Below are 14,744 nucleotides of genomic sequence, written 5' to 3'. Positions count from 1 at the left end.
TTGACTTTTTGACTTTGGGATAGTTGAATTCTTATTATTTTGCCCTCTAGACTTCCCCCACAAGCTTCGCCCAAATAGTATGGATTTTTTAACTTTTTTTAATAACTTTTTGACTTTTTAACTTTTATAGATTATGTCAAACCAAGCCACTTAGGGTTTGTTCGGGAAGGTTGACTTTTTTTCTTTTTAATTATTTTAACCTTGGGTTAAAAAGTTTCGTTTGAAAATGATTTTTTTGACTTTTTGTGAAAAAAATAATGTAATGATTATGAGTTTGATGTGATGTTTTGTCTTATTGAGTTAAAAATCCTACTTTGTCTTTTTATAGCTAAAATAGCCTCAAACCCAACCAAAATCTTCTTCCCAAACGAAGTCTTATTCAATCGACTCGCTTTTTTCCATATATGATGTACTCGATGAACCTTAAAATGTGAACGATTCGAATTATCAAAACGGAATTCAAAAGTGGCCCTATTGAGCTGGATTGGACCATCCAGTCCGATTACAGACCAGAGATAGTCCAATCCCTACCTTTAATATCGTACTTGATTGTCATATCATTGGGTTTAAAAAGTAATTTAATTTTTAATCTTTAATAACAATTTTTATTTTTTTCATTTAAAATTAAGAAAAAAAAAATAGATAAGGGAAGGGTATGGAATTTTAATATCGAATTTTTAGAGAGAATTACGCAGATATGATGTTAGTAAAATATATTTATAAAATATTATAAATATTAATTAGTAAAATATATTTATAAAATAATATAAGATATTACAAATATTAATAATTAATATTATAAAATTTTCATTCATATTTAATAAATTTTCAAAAATTATTCTAAATAGTAATTTCTCCAACTTTTTATTTGCTAAACAAGATTGTTACTACTCAACAACACATTGGGGTGTTTGGTGGGGCTTTTTTGAGTCAACTTATGACTTTTGGCTTTTAAAAAGTTATTTTGGACTGTTTGGTTAAACTTATTTCAAACAGTTTCTGATTCTAATAACTTATTTTAAGTTAAAAAAGTTGATTCTAAGAAGTTGCTCACCCCTTACTTCTGATTATTAGTTTCTGCTGTGGACATGTTAATTCACGGTTATACTCTTAAATTTTTTTATTTTTTATTTTTTTAAAAATAGAAAAAGACCCAAATGGACTATAAAATATTATTATTATTTTTTATGAGAAATGTAGACAGATAGTGAATAACAAAAAATAAAAATTAATTGAAAAAATTACTTCACAGCTTATTTAACAAATATTACTCAGCAACTTAAATATATAATCCAACAGTTATACCAAACAGATTAACAGCTTCTGATTAAAGTCATAATCTATAATCTGTTAAGGTATAATCTATAATATGTTTTAACAGTACCAAACAGTACCATTGTGGTGTTTGGGAACTTGGGTTTGGGATTTTATTTTTATTTTTTTTCGCTAAAAGACAAGCCTTTTATAAAACAAAAAAAAATACATCCAAACAAAATATTACATTCAACCTCATAATCATTTCACTTTTTTCTCTCACAAATATCACATTCAAACACAAAAAAATCCAACTATCTTTCCAAATACCAAAATTTTTTTTATCTAATAATATCTTACAACTAAAAAAATTTATATAAAAATTCACTTCCCAAATACCCACTATTTGTATTTATTTAAATTACACACAACACGTATATATATTTCTTATATATGAGGGGTGTGCCCCTCGTGTGGGCAGTAGTTAGATCATGCCAGTTATTAAGGGTTGGTTTGGCAACCCTTAAAAAAGTTAAAAAGTCAAAAAATTATAAAAAAAGTTAAAAAATTATCACTATTCATAAAAAAAAATATTAAAAAAAAATACAAATATTAATTTAAATGGTAAATTAATATAAAGTTCAATCCGACCAACCCATCAACGTACGCACATGTCAGCCACATGCAATGAAAGGAAAAACAAAAAGAAAAATGCTTGGGAGCACTAATTAGTGCTCTCACTAATTAGGTGGCAGTGGGTCCCGCTATTAATGATGTGATGTTTTGGTCTTGGAGTTGTATTTTTATTTTTATTTTTATTTTTTTTTTTTAATGCATTAGTGCTATTAGTGATGATGTTTTTAGTGGGATGAATCATTGTTGAAACAAAAAATAATAACATGTGTACGTTCACTTATTTGCATGGTAAAGTTGGGCCTGTAGAGGCCTATCATGAGTCTTGTTTTGATAATTCGAACCGTTAAATATGTAGAACTCTTCTAGTACTATAAGCCTGTAAACAATCACGTCTATCGAATATCGCTAACTATATGATCAAATCAATTTTATATAAAAACTGGATAGTATTATAGTTAACAGTCGACAAAAGAAAACTAACACGATCAGATAGTTATCGATATCCAATCAACGTGATTTTTTATAAACATGTCGTACTCGATGAGTTCTACACATTGAACAATTCCGATTAGAAAAACGGAACCTGTGGTGGGCCCCAACGGGCCAAACAATACCATCCAATCAAAGCCCGATAAGTAGATAATATTTTTTCATCTACTCACCCAGCCAATCACCACTGCCATTCCGTACGGCTCCTACCCTATCTTTTCCTCCACACTTATTTATACAAATTTTTAATACATATTTTTTCATAAAAAATCAAAAATTTAACCCAAACATCCATATTTTTTTCCTCAACCTAAAAATACAAAAAGTACACTTATTTAAGACACTCCAAACAACCTCTAAATAATAAATAAAAAAAAACTATGTGCTTTATATTTAATCCCTCACAAATTATTGTAGTTTTTTATTTTTATTTTTTGGGCGTACGTTTGTCACTATAATTGAGTCAACAAATAATATGATTTTATAATAAAAAAAATCACAAACTTAAATTTTTTAAAATTGTATATAAAATATATAAATTGAGAAGGACAAAATATTATAAACCTTTAATAAGATTTGAATATGAGCCTTGAGTGCATTTAAATGGACCCCAATAAATTTGTTGGCCATCTTAACTCTTTGCGCACCCCATCCTCTTTGAAAAAAAAAAAAAAAAAAAACCATCCTCCAATTAATTTTAAAAAATGCTATAGGTTCTAAATTTTTTACTAAATAAATGATCAAATGTCTGGTGTGAGGTTCATAAAAGTGTGAATCTCGCACCCTTTTGAGACATTTGATCATTTATTTAGTAAAAAAATTTAATATTCTTAACATTATCTATTAATTTTTGTTTTCTCTTTTTTTTTTTTATTTTTTAAACAACTCAATTAATTCCTATTTAATCTTTTTTGTCACCCACAATCCCTTCTTCTTTCCTGTCCGGCCCATCTATACCTTTCTGCCACCTTTTACAATCCCTCCTTGCTGCCCCTCTATAACCCTTTGAGTGATAATTTAGAGTTTTAAAAGTAAAGTTATAAACAAAGGGGTGTTTTGGGAAGTTGGTAAAAAATTGATTTTTTGGCTTTTTGACTTTTTTAGTGGCTTTTTTGGCAAAAAGTTGGGTTGTTTTGGGTAAAAAAGTTGACTTTTTTTGTTAAAAAAAGCTAAAAAGCCAATTTTTTGGCTTTTTACCATTGTTCCCAAAAGAGCCCAAAGTCTACTGAGTTGACAGCTTTAAAAAAAAAAAAAAATTCAAACCAAAACATTGCATCAAGATGGGTCTCACACATGGGTCTCACACAACTGTCACGTCAATAGAGCAAATTGTAGAACTCTTGCGGTAGAGCTTTGAAACATTTTTCTAATCCTTTACCATTTTCTCTTTTTCCGGTCACTCCCTCGCTTTGAATCTTTAACCTAAAGAAAAGTGCATCATAGGATGTAAGCTACAATGGGAATAAGATCGCTGATGAACGATATGAATTGGGTGGTGTTTTGAGAAGTTAGTAAAAAGTTAATTTTTTAATTTTTTTTTTTATGACTTTTTAACATTTTTTGTGTTAAAAAAATTAATTTTTTTACGACTTTTTTAATTAAAAAAATTAAAAAATTGACATTTACTATGTACCTAAAACACTCCTGGGAAAGGGGCTTGCCAATGGAAAAGGAGTGGCTAACCGAAAGTGGAGAATTATGTGGCTACAATGGTGGACTGGGTTGGTTAGATTTAAACTTTTGTCCATTTTTAATAATTTAATTTAGGAAAAATTATAAACACTCCATTAAGATTTATTTAAAATATAAATTGATCCATGTAGTTTTATAAATTACATTCATTTCCATGATGTTTCTAATAACTCATTTTATTAATAAATTATCAAGTTAATTAACAATTTTTAGTGACATTAAAAATTTATTTCAATTAATAATTCAAATAATTTTATTATTATATAGGAGAGTAGTTAGAAATTTTATTTTTTAATTAATTTTGTTAAATAAAAAATTCTGATAAAAAAGTATTTATAATTTTATAAACTATATGGGATAATCCGTATTTTAAACAAATATCAAGAGGTGCATTTGTAATTTATTCAAAATTAATTAAACTTTTGTCCACTCATGCCTCCTTTGGGAACATATTATTTTAGTAATTTTTTGATTTTTTACAAAAAATATACAAAAAAGTAAAGAGAGTGATATGACAACTTATAATAACATTTTAACTAAAATATATAATTGACAAACAACGCCTCAAATTATAAAAAGAGTTAAACTAGATTGAACCGCGATTGAGTTTGATTTAGAATCACAATTTTAAGAAAACATGTTATCATTACCAAGATACTCACATAATATTACTGATATCCTATTCAAATATCTAGAAATATGCTATCATTTTTCAAATAGAATTTGTTTATATGATTATTTAAAATTGGTTTTACCACAATCCATCAACAGTTGCAAGTACAAGTTCATCATATATATATTTCTTTTTAAAATTAAATGATCTAAGTAATAGAATTTATATATATACCATAACTATAACTATAAAATCATAGATTGAATTGTAAAGTATTAAGAAAAGAATCCATGCATGAAGAGTTTGAATCGGACTGAGTTATGATTTTTAATTTTTAATTTTTTTTTTACGTTTATTATTTGCAGTCCAACCCAAAAGTGACCTACTCTTTGTTCGTTTTTGTCCTTCCCTGAATTTTGGTGCTGGTTTCAATATAGATTTGGTTTCGGGAAAAATTGCAAGTTTGTGGTGTGTTGAAAAGATATTTATAAATTTATGAAAAAATATGTAATTTTAATTATTAAAATTAATAAAATTTATTATTGATTTATAATTTTTTTGAAAATATGTACTCAAGTGCAATTTGCACTTGGTTTCGGCTAATAATAGGCCATAGGTTGCACTACAAGAAAAGTGGGTTTATAAGACGGAACTATTTGCGACGGCATACTTGCTGTCTCAAAAAGTCATTTTTTGCGACGGCAGAAAATACCGTCTCAAAAAAGGAGGGTATTTGCGACGGTAAAAAATACTATCACAAATACTCTGTTTTTTTGAGACGGTATTTTCTGCCGTCAAAAATACCCTCCTTTTTTTAAGAAAAGAATCCATGCATGCAGAGTTTGAATCGGACTGAGTTATGATTTTTCATTATTTTATTTTATTTTATTTGCAGTCCAACCCCAAAGTGACCCACTCTTTGTTCGTTTTTGCCCTTCCCTGAATTTTGGTGCTGGTTTCAATCTAGATTTGGTTTGCGGTAAAATTGCAAGTTTGTGGTGTGTTGAAAAAATATTTATAAATTTATGAAAAAATATATAATTTTAATTATTAAAATTGATAAAATTTATCATTAGTTTATAATTTTTTTGAAAATATGTACTGAAGTGCAATTTGCCCTTGGTTTCGGCTAATAATAGGCCATAGGTTGGGGGCAACCTGTGTCATCAATGGGGAGGGGACTAGGAAGGGCGTGTGGTCCATCTAGAAAGCTCTTGAAATCTCATAAGTTGGTTAGGTAAATTACATAGATGTAAAAAAAATATAATAAATTTATAAGTTTGGTACAATTATATTAAAATTCTTTTGAGATTTTAATTTATATGACATTTGATCCATTTTTTTATTAAAAACTAGTTGTATAAATAAAAAAATGGAATTATTATATATTTTACATTAAAATATATATTTTATATTGTGTATTGTCGTGTTCTCATATTATCTATATTATTTTTAGTTTGTTTAACCATACTAAAATGGAGGTCTATGTGATTATGTCAAAATTATGAAGTTTATTGTATTTTTTCTAAATCTCAAAGGAGATCACTATAATGTACCCTTATTTTTATGTTTGATTATGAAAACTTTAAGTAAAATTAAGAAAAATTGAACATACGTAAAAAATCAAGATCTTTGATTTAATGTGTATTATTTTTTAATTTGAGGTTGTGGGTTCAACTATTATGAAGAGAAGTTTGATATTAATTGTGATATTTAATTCTCTAAAAAAATTAGATTTTATTTTCATTATTTAAATGGGACTCACCTTACTCATTAATTTCTTTTAGCCAACGAAAATTGGTGATTTTGTTCCCTCGTGACAAAATTATTTTGGTATAGCAAGGGTTAAATAAATGACAAAGTAACTTTAGTGTTTTATTAATTTATTTTTTATAGATAGAGAAACTTTAGTTTGATCAAGGAAAAAATACATGCTGGCCCAAGAGATAAAGACAACAAAGCCTTATGAAGGTTCTGAATGCAAAAACAAAATCTAAAAATAAATTAAAATGTGGTCATGGGTCATGATCATGGTTAAACCTTAATACAAGTTTTGAGACACTTATTTTGTAATGCATCACATGTGCCAATAAATTAACGCTGTGTTTGGTTAGAGGATTTGAAGAGGGATTTGGAAAGAGAAAGGGAAAAGTTTGGTGAAATGTGAATAAAATAAACCTATATTTCACATAGTTTCACACACCTTTTCCCTTTCCTTTTCCAAATCTCTCTCCAAATCCGTCAACCAAACACAGCATAAGGGATTTTTTTTTTATCATTTCTCCAACAATCAAAAAGGAAAGAAATGTTATTATAAGTAAATTTACTATTTTTTGAGCATTTTTGTAATTCATGGATCGTGGTGAATTTAAAATAAATGAAAATTATTGGGGGAAAATACACAGACAATCTGGGCTAACTATAGGAACAGCCCAATGGGATTCAAGCCCATATCCCACTAGGCCTAGACAGCAGGAGGCAAGGTCAAGCCCAATGACCCATTATGGAAGAAACGTGATTCCATAACTAAAACCTTATTATTTTATGGGAATTAAGGTGATAAAAGAAATGTGATTGGTATCATTTTCTGCTTTTGTTCTAAAAAATGGAAAAAAATAAAATAAAATTGTTCAATAAAATGTTTTCAAAGATTACAAAAGTTTTTTGAAATTCCCTATTTAGGAAACACGGTTAAATAGTTTATGAATTTACAAAAATGAAAACGATGAATGTTTTTGATTTTTTTTTTTTCATTGTTTTTATTTTTGAAAACATGAAAAGCAATAATTTAAAATGAAAACGATACCAAATAGGAAAAACATTACATGCACCAAACTTTACATAAGCTTCATGCTAGACTAAATTAGTGAACATGACACAGCTTTGCCAAATGTACCTAATATGAATATCAATCACTACACAAAAAATACACTCCTATATTTGGCCAAAACAAAACCAACCTCATTATCAAGTTCATTCTTATTTTTATAAAGTATTTAATATACCTAAAAGTAAAATTCTTACTAAGTTAATCAACGATTTTGGGTTTCTTTGATGAAAAAAATATATTGTTTTAGTTTAGTGGATTCATCTTGCATATTAAAAGTTGGTCCAAATTATTAGACCTCCCACTTACTGTGATAAGATTTTTTATTTATTTATTATATATATAATTTTTAATTTGTGGATTGTGTTATGATTATTAATTGGGATATTGGGATTTTGAGATTTTTTACTCGGGATGGGAATAATATTATTGGTAATTAAAAAAATGATAATGCAATATTTTCTCATAAGTATTATAGTTATGGGTAGGGCAATTGGTTCAGTGGTCCATGTAATTATTCTTTAAGATAATGAGAAAGACGGAGATTCAAGTTGATGGGATGACTATAGTTATTTTGTAATAATTTAATTTATTAATCCATTAATATTCTGTAATTTGTCAATATATATATATATATAATATCAAGTATAGTAAGATGATCACTATTTAATAAAATAATAATTTCAAAGATTTATTAAAATATCATCATGGCAGTAAATTAACTCAAATAAGGTATACGATTGCATGACAAATGTCTTAATAGCATATATTTTTTGATCATGACTCAATTTTTTGAAACATAGTTTTAAATAGTAAATCTAAACTAAAATATTTTGATCTTCATAATAATTTCTATTATGAAATGTATGCTACCTGTAATATATATATATATATATATATATAAATATAACTATTTAAAAAAAAAATTCATTATACATTTAAAATCATTCTTAACAGAAATCTGATATACTAAGTTGAGCTTCTTACATATGGGGTTTATAGAGCCATCATGTGAGCATAAAATTAGGTTGAGACTCCTTTTTTCTTGACCTCCATCATCCTCAATGTATTGGGATTGACTAATTTTTATTTTTTATTTTTTTTTCTTTCTATCACTCACTGACATATGTCTGTGAAGATTATGAGAATAAAAGAAAAAGAGAGTCTCTATCATTTTTGTTTATATTAATCCCTCACAAGCTATTGTAGTTTTTTTTTTTGGACGTACGTTTGTCACTTTAATTGAGTCAACAAATAGTAAGATTTTATAATAAAAAAAATCACAGACTTAAAATTTTCAATATTGTATATAAAATATATAAATTAAGAAGGACAAAATAAACATTTAATAAGATTTGAATATGAGCCTTGAGTGCATTTAAATGGACCCCAATAAATTTGTTGGCCATCTTAACTTTTGAACACCCCATTCTCTTTGAATCCAAAAAAAAAAAAAAAAACCATCCTCCAATTAATTTTGGAAAATATTATAGATTCTAAATTTTCTACTAAATAAATAATTAAATATCTCACATTGATGTATGGTCCATAAAAGTGTAGACATTTGATCATTTATTTAGTAAAAAATTTAATATTCGTAACATTATCCATTAATTTTTGTTCTCTTTTTTTTTTTTTTTAACAACTCAATTAATTCCTATTTAATCTTTTTTGTCACCCACAATCCCTTCTTCTTTTCTGTTCAGCCCATCTATATCTTTCTGTCACCTTTTACAATCCCTCTAATAACCCGACCCTCTTATGTGCTTTACATCTCTAGTTATATGAGTAATTACATGCTTAATGTGAAATTTCATGTGGAGTTGTGCTTACATATACGAATTATTTAATTATGTCATTCTATCTGTGGGTTGTTGGAGAAATTCTGTTAAAATTAGGATGTTTAAACTTGAAATTGGAAGTCTTAGAGGTGCGATAACCCAAAATTGATTTTACATTTATGATTAGCGTAATTTTTAGGAGATAATATTAAATTTTGTAAAAATTTGATTCGTAACGAATTAATTGGAAAAATTGGGATTTCACCCTCTTAAGACTTATACTAGATGGATATAAAATAAATGGATGACTTAATATCTCCTCAAAAAGGGGGAGAATGTGCTAGAGAAGAAGAGGGAAGAAGGGAGGCTCAACAAGAGTGAGGATTGAAGGAATTGAAAAAGGGCTTTGAGACTAGAGTTCAAGGTATGTATAATTTAACTAGAACATCCTAATCTCTCCCTCTATTTGATTTGAGAAGGAAAGCTTTCCATTCATGTAAGTTATCAACCAAGCATGGAAGAAATATAAAGAAATTGGGATGTATATATAAATTTAAGGGGAAAATGGACTTATTATGCTTGTGATTCATGTTCATTATGATGATATACCATGATATTGAGCTAATTTTTCTCTATCTTATACCTTGGAATGAGTTTGGTTAGTTGAGTTTTTATCTAAGTTTCGAACTACCAAAACAGGGTATAGGACCGCACGTGCAGGAGGCATAGCCGCACGTGCGGAAAACAAGGGTGAAGGATTGGGCTACACTGCAATAAAAGCATGTGCGGCCCAAGCTGAAAAATTCTATAATTTTCTTTCGCTCTTTTCGACCCGCTGAATGTGATATTATGCTCGTTCGGTGTTCCTATAATGCATTTAATTACATGAAACTTAACGAATCGGATAATTGCGAAATAAGAAGAAACTAAGAAAATGTGATATGCTTATGAATTGTATGCTATGTGTAGGACACATACAAGAGAGGACCATCGTTCAACCGCATCACTGTGAGTGATAGTAGAGTAACGTCATGTTTCGTTAATGTTTTATGTCTTTATGTGTTGTTCGTTACCTTATTTACTCTTTTAGCAAGTGACTTATGATATATGAGATATGCTCGATGTGTTTGCACTTGGCACATGAGATATGGACCCGAGGTTGTTTTGTTTGCTGTTATGATGGGCCTATGGCCGTTTTGCTAAAATAATGGACGTAAGGTCGTTTTGTAATTTGTTGGGCCCAAGGCTATTTTGCTATTATGATAGGCCTGAGGTTGTTCTGTATTACGTTGGGTCTAAGGTCGTTCTGTCTTATGTGAGCCTGAAGCCGTTCAGAAAAGGAAATATGAATAAGACCAAGCCGTGATTTATGAATATGCACTGTTAAAATTATGCTCGTACCCTTCATCTGTTGTATTGCTATCATTCACTGAGCCCTACTCACTTCATTTCTCTTTATGGATGTTTTGTAGGTGATCAGCCCATGGGACAACTGTAAGTTAGCCCATGAGTCTTTTACTGAACCATTTTGCTGAGCCATCCGAAGTGACTCTTTGTTTAATTTTGGAAAATCGGTGTGTTAGCATGTTTTGTTGAAATTAGGAGGAATAGACATATGTATATATACATTGGCACTACCTAACTTTTGGGTTGTTACTTTTTGTACATAACAGTAATGTAAATGACGCATAGAATGTTATGTACTGATGTATGGTACTACGTTAAGATCCTGGCATGTAGTCATAGCTCAATGAATGTTTATTATATTATTTTGCTTCCGTTTTGGCCCTAATCATGAGTAAAATTTATTATAACAAAGTTGAGGCCTTAGGTTAGGCCGGTCATGTCCAAACTTTTAGGAGCAGATTTGGGTCGTGACAATCTCTCTCTGCCACCCCTCTATAACCCTTTCAATGATGATTTAAAGCCCTAAAAGTAGAGCTCTAAATAGAGCTCTACTGAGCTGACAGCTTTCAAAAAAAAAAAATTCAAGCCAAAACATTGCATCAAGATGGACTCCACACAACTACCACATCATTAGAGCAAGTTCTAGAGCTCTTGCTCTAAAGTTTTGAAATATTTTTCTAATCCTTTACCATCTTCTCTTTTTTCCAGTCACTCCCTTACTTCGAATCTTTAACTTAAAGAAAAGCGGGTCGTAGGATGTAGGCTATAGTGGGAGCAAGATCGCTGATGAAGGACTGAGAGGGAAAGGGGCTTGCCAATGGAAAAGGAGTGGCTAACCGAAAGTGGAGAATTATGTGGCTACAATGGTGGACTGGGTTGGTTGGATTTAAACTTTTGTCCATTTTGAAAATTTAATTTTGGAAAAATTATAAACACTCCATTGAGATTTATTTAAAATATAAATTGATCTATATGTAGTTTTATAAATTACATTCATTTCCATGATGTTTCTAATAACTCATTTTATTAATAAATTATCAAATTAATTAATAATTTTTAATGATGTTAAAAATTTATTTTAATTAATAATTTAAGCAATTTTATTATGTAAGAGAGCAATTAGGAATTTCATTTTTTAGTTAATTTGTTAAATAAAAAATTCTAACAAGAAAAAATTTATAATTTTTTAAACTATATGGGACAATCCGCATTTTAAACAAGTATCAAAAGATGCATTTATAATTTATTCAAAATTTAATTAAACTTTTGTGCACTCAAATTATAAAAAAAAGTTGGCACCAAACTAGAATGAACCACGGTTCAATTTGATTTAGAACCACAATTTCTAGAAAACATGTTATCATTACCAAGATACTCACATAATATTACTGATATCCGATTCAAATATCTAGAAATATGCTATCATTTTTCAAATAGAATTTGTTTGTATGATTATTTAAAATTAGTTTTACCACAATCCATCAACAGTTGCAGGTGCAAGTTCACCATGTATATATATATTTTTTTAAATTAAATGATTTAAGTAATAAAAGTTATATATATACCATAACTATTGAGAGGGGAGATTTGCGCCATTAGTACGGCCGAGCAGAGATTGGACGGATCTGTTTTGCTCGGTCTAAAAGACCGGCTGACTGGGCGTGAACTAAGCCTGGCCGAGCTGCGAGGCAGTGCACACAGCCAAGCGGCGAGACCAGGTTACGGGTAGCTCGGGCTAGACTTTGGACAAGGGAGGGATGGCACGTCTTTGACCGATGAGCCGAGATGGGCAGATTCCAGATAACCTCGGATGAGGGTAGAACGGACAGGGGCCAGCATGCCTCGCGACCGGTATGCCATGACAAACCGGTCAACTCCAGCCCGGCCCATGAGCATCACCCCACCACCCCTTTGCCAAGGGGCAGTCCGGTGGGGCATAGCGCGGTTGAGCGCTTGTAGTGATAGTTCTTCGTGGGAGATAGGCCGGTCGTGGTACTACGGTCAGGTGTGCCACCTGGGCCAATGGCACGAGGGAAGGGGCATCTGCCCCACGCATGCCTCAATACCGTTAGGCAGTTCTGCGTGTACTGATGGGAGGACTAAGCCTTTACACGCGTAAGGTGGTGAGAGGCGAGCATTGCCACCTGTCTTGGGAAGGACAGTAGAGGTAGTGCGCGCATAATCTTGAGGCTGCATGGCCAGCCTTGAAATAGGGAGGAGGATGACGAACGTTAGAGGTATGCAACTTCTTCCCCAAAAAGAATACTCTCTCTCAGTCTTCTTCTTCTTCCTCAAGTGGATTGACTTGATCGTCGGAGGGTCTATCCGGCACACCACCGCCGGGCAGCTCACCGTTTCTGTGTTGCCAGGTAGACGTCGTCAAGAGAAGCTCAGAGTACAAGGAGTACGGAAAGCAGAGGATATTTCGCCCCCGTACAACTATAACTATAAAATCATAGATTGAATTTAAGAAAAGAATCCATGCATGAAGAGTTTGAATCGGACTGAGTTATGATTTTTAATTTTTAATTTTTTTTTTTTTTACGTTTATTATTTGCAGTCCAACCCCAAAGTGACCCACTCTTTGTTGCTTTTTGTCCTTCCTTGAATTTTGGTGCTGGTTTCAATATAGATTTGGTTTCGGGAAAAATTGCAAGTTTGTGGTGTGTTGAAAAAATATTTATAAATTTATAAAAAAATATATAATTTTAAATATTAAAATTGATAAAATTTACCATTAATTTATAATTTTTTTGAAAATATGTAATGAAGTGCAATTTGCCCTTGCATTCGGCAAATAATAGGCCATAGGTTGGGGGCAACCTGCCTCATCAATGGGGAGGGGACTACTAGGAAGGGCTTGTGGTCCATCTAGAAAGTTCTTGAAATCTCATAAGTTGTTTAGGTAAACTGTATAGATATAAAAAAAAATATATATAGCAAAGTTTACAAGGTTGGCACAATTATGTTAAAATTCTTTTGAAATTTTAATTTATATGACATTTGATTCATTTTTCATCAAAAATTAGTCGTATAAAAAAAAATAGAGTTATTATATATTTTACATTAAATATACATTTTTATATTGTGTATTGTGGTATCTTCATATTTTTTACATTAATTTTAGTCTCTTTAAGTAGATTAAAAGGGAAGTCTATGTAATTATGTCAAAATTATGAAGTTTACTGTATTTTTTCTAAACCTCAAAAGAGATCACTATAATTTACACTTATTTTTATGTTTGATTATGAAAATTTTAAGTAAAATTAAGATACATTGAACATATGAGAAAAATCAAGATCTTTGATTTAATGGTTATATTGTATTATTTTTTAATTTGAGGTTGTGGGTTCAACTATTATGAAAACAAGTTTGATATTATTTGTGATATTTAATTCTCTAAAAAAATTAGATTTTATTTTCATTATTTAAATGGGACTCACCTTGCTCATTCATTTATTTTAGCCAATGAAAATTGGTGATTTTGTTCCCTCATGACAAAATTGTTTTGCTATAGCAAGGGTTAAATAAATGACAAAGTAACTTTAGTGTTTTATTAATTTATTTTTTTATAGATAGAGAAACTTTAGTTTGATCAAGGAAAAAATACATGCTGGCCCAAGAGACAAAGACAACAAAGCCTTATGAAGGGTCTGAATGCAAAAACAAATTTTGGTCATGCGTCATGATCATGGTTAAACCTTATTACAAGTTTTAAGACACTTGTTTTGTAATGCATCACATGTGCCAATGAATTAAGGGATTTTTTTTATCACAAATTTTATTTTATCATTTCTCCAACAATCAAAAAGGAAAGAAATATTGTAAGCTAAAAAAAAAAAGCAAAGAAATATTATTATAAGTAATTTTATTAATTTTTGAGCATTTTTGTAATTCATGGATTATGGTGAATTTAAAATAAATGAAAATGATTGGGGGAATACAATCTGGGCCAACTATTGGGACAGCCCAATGGGATGCAAGCCCATATCCCACTAGGCCTACAGCAAGAGGCAAGGTCAGGCCCAATGATCCATTATGGAAG

The 14,744-nt window shown here is 30.0% G+C and overlaps 1 long non-coding RNA gene across 1 annotated transcript; it reads left to right on the top strand.

Annotated features, from left to right (window-relative positions):
• The first annotated feature begins 9,274 nt into the window (after nucleotides 1-9,274).
• On the top strand, nucleotides 9,275-11,043 carry LOC114291527 (uncharacterized). Its single transcript, XR_003639431.2, has 3 exons — nucleotides 9,275-9,716; nucleotides 10,262-10,300; nucleotides 10,765-11,043. It is a non-coding gene; the product is annotated as an uncharacterized LOC114291527 (long non-coding RNA).
• The last annotated feature ends 3,701 nt before the right edge of the window (nucleotides 11,044-14,744 follow it).

Source organism: Camellia sinensis, chromosome 5 (assembly GCF_055761805.1).
Source record: "Camellia sinensis isolate YWXY chromosome 5, ASM5576180v1, whole genome shotgun sequence".
Classification (NCBI taxonomy): domain Eukaryota; kingdom Viridiplantae; phylum Streptophyta; class Magnoliopsida; order Ericales; family Theaceae; genus Camellia; species Camellia sinensis.
The sequence above is the reverse complement of the archived record's forward strand: the minus strand, read 5'-3'. Positions and strand labels throughout refer to the sequence as shown.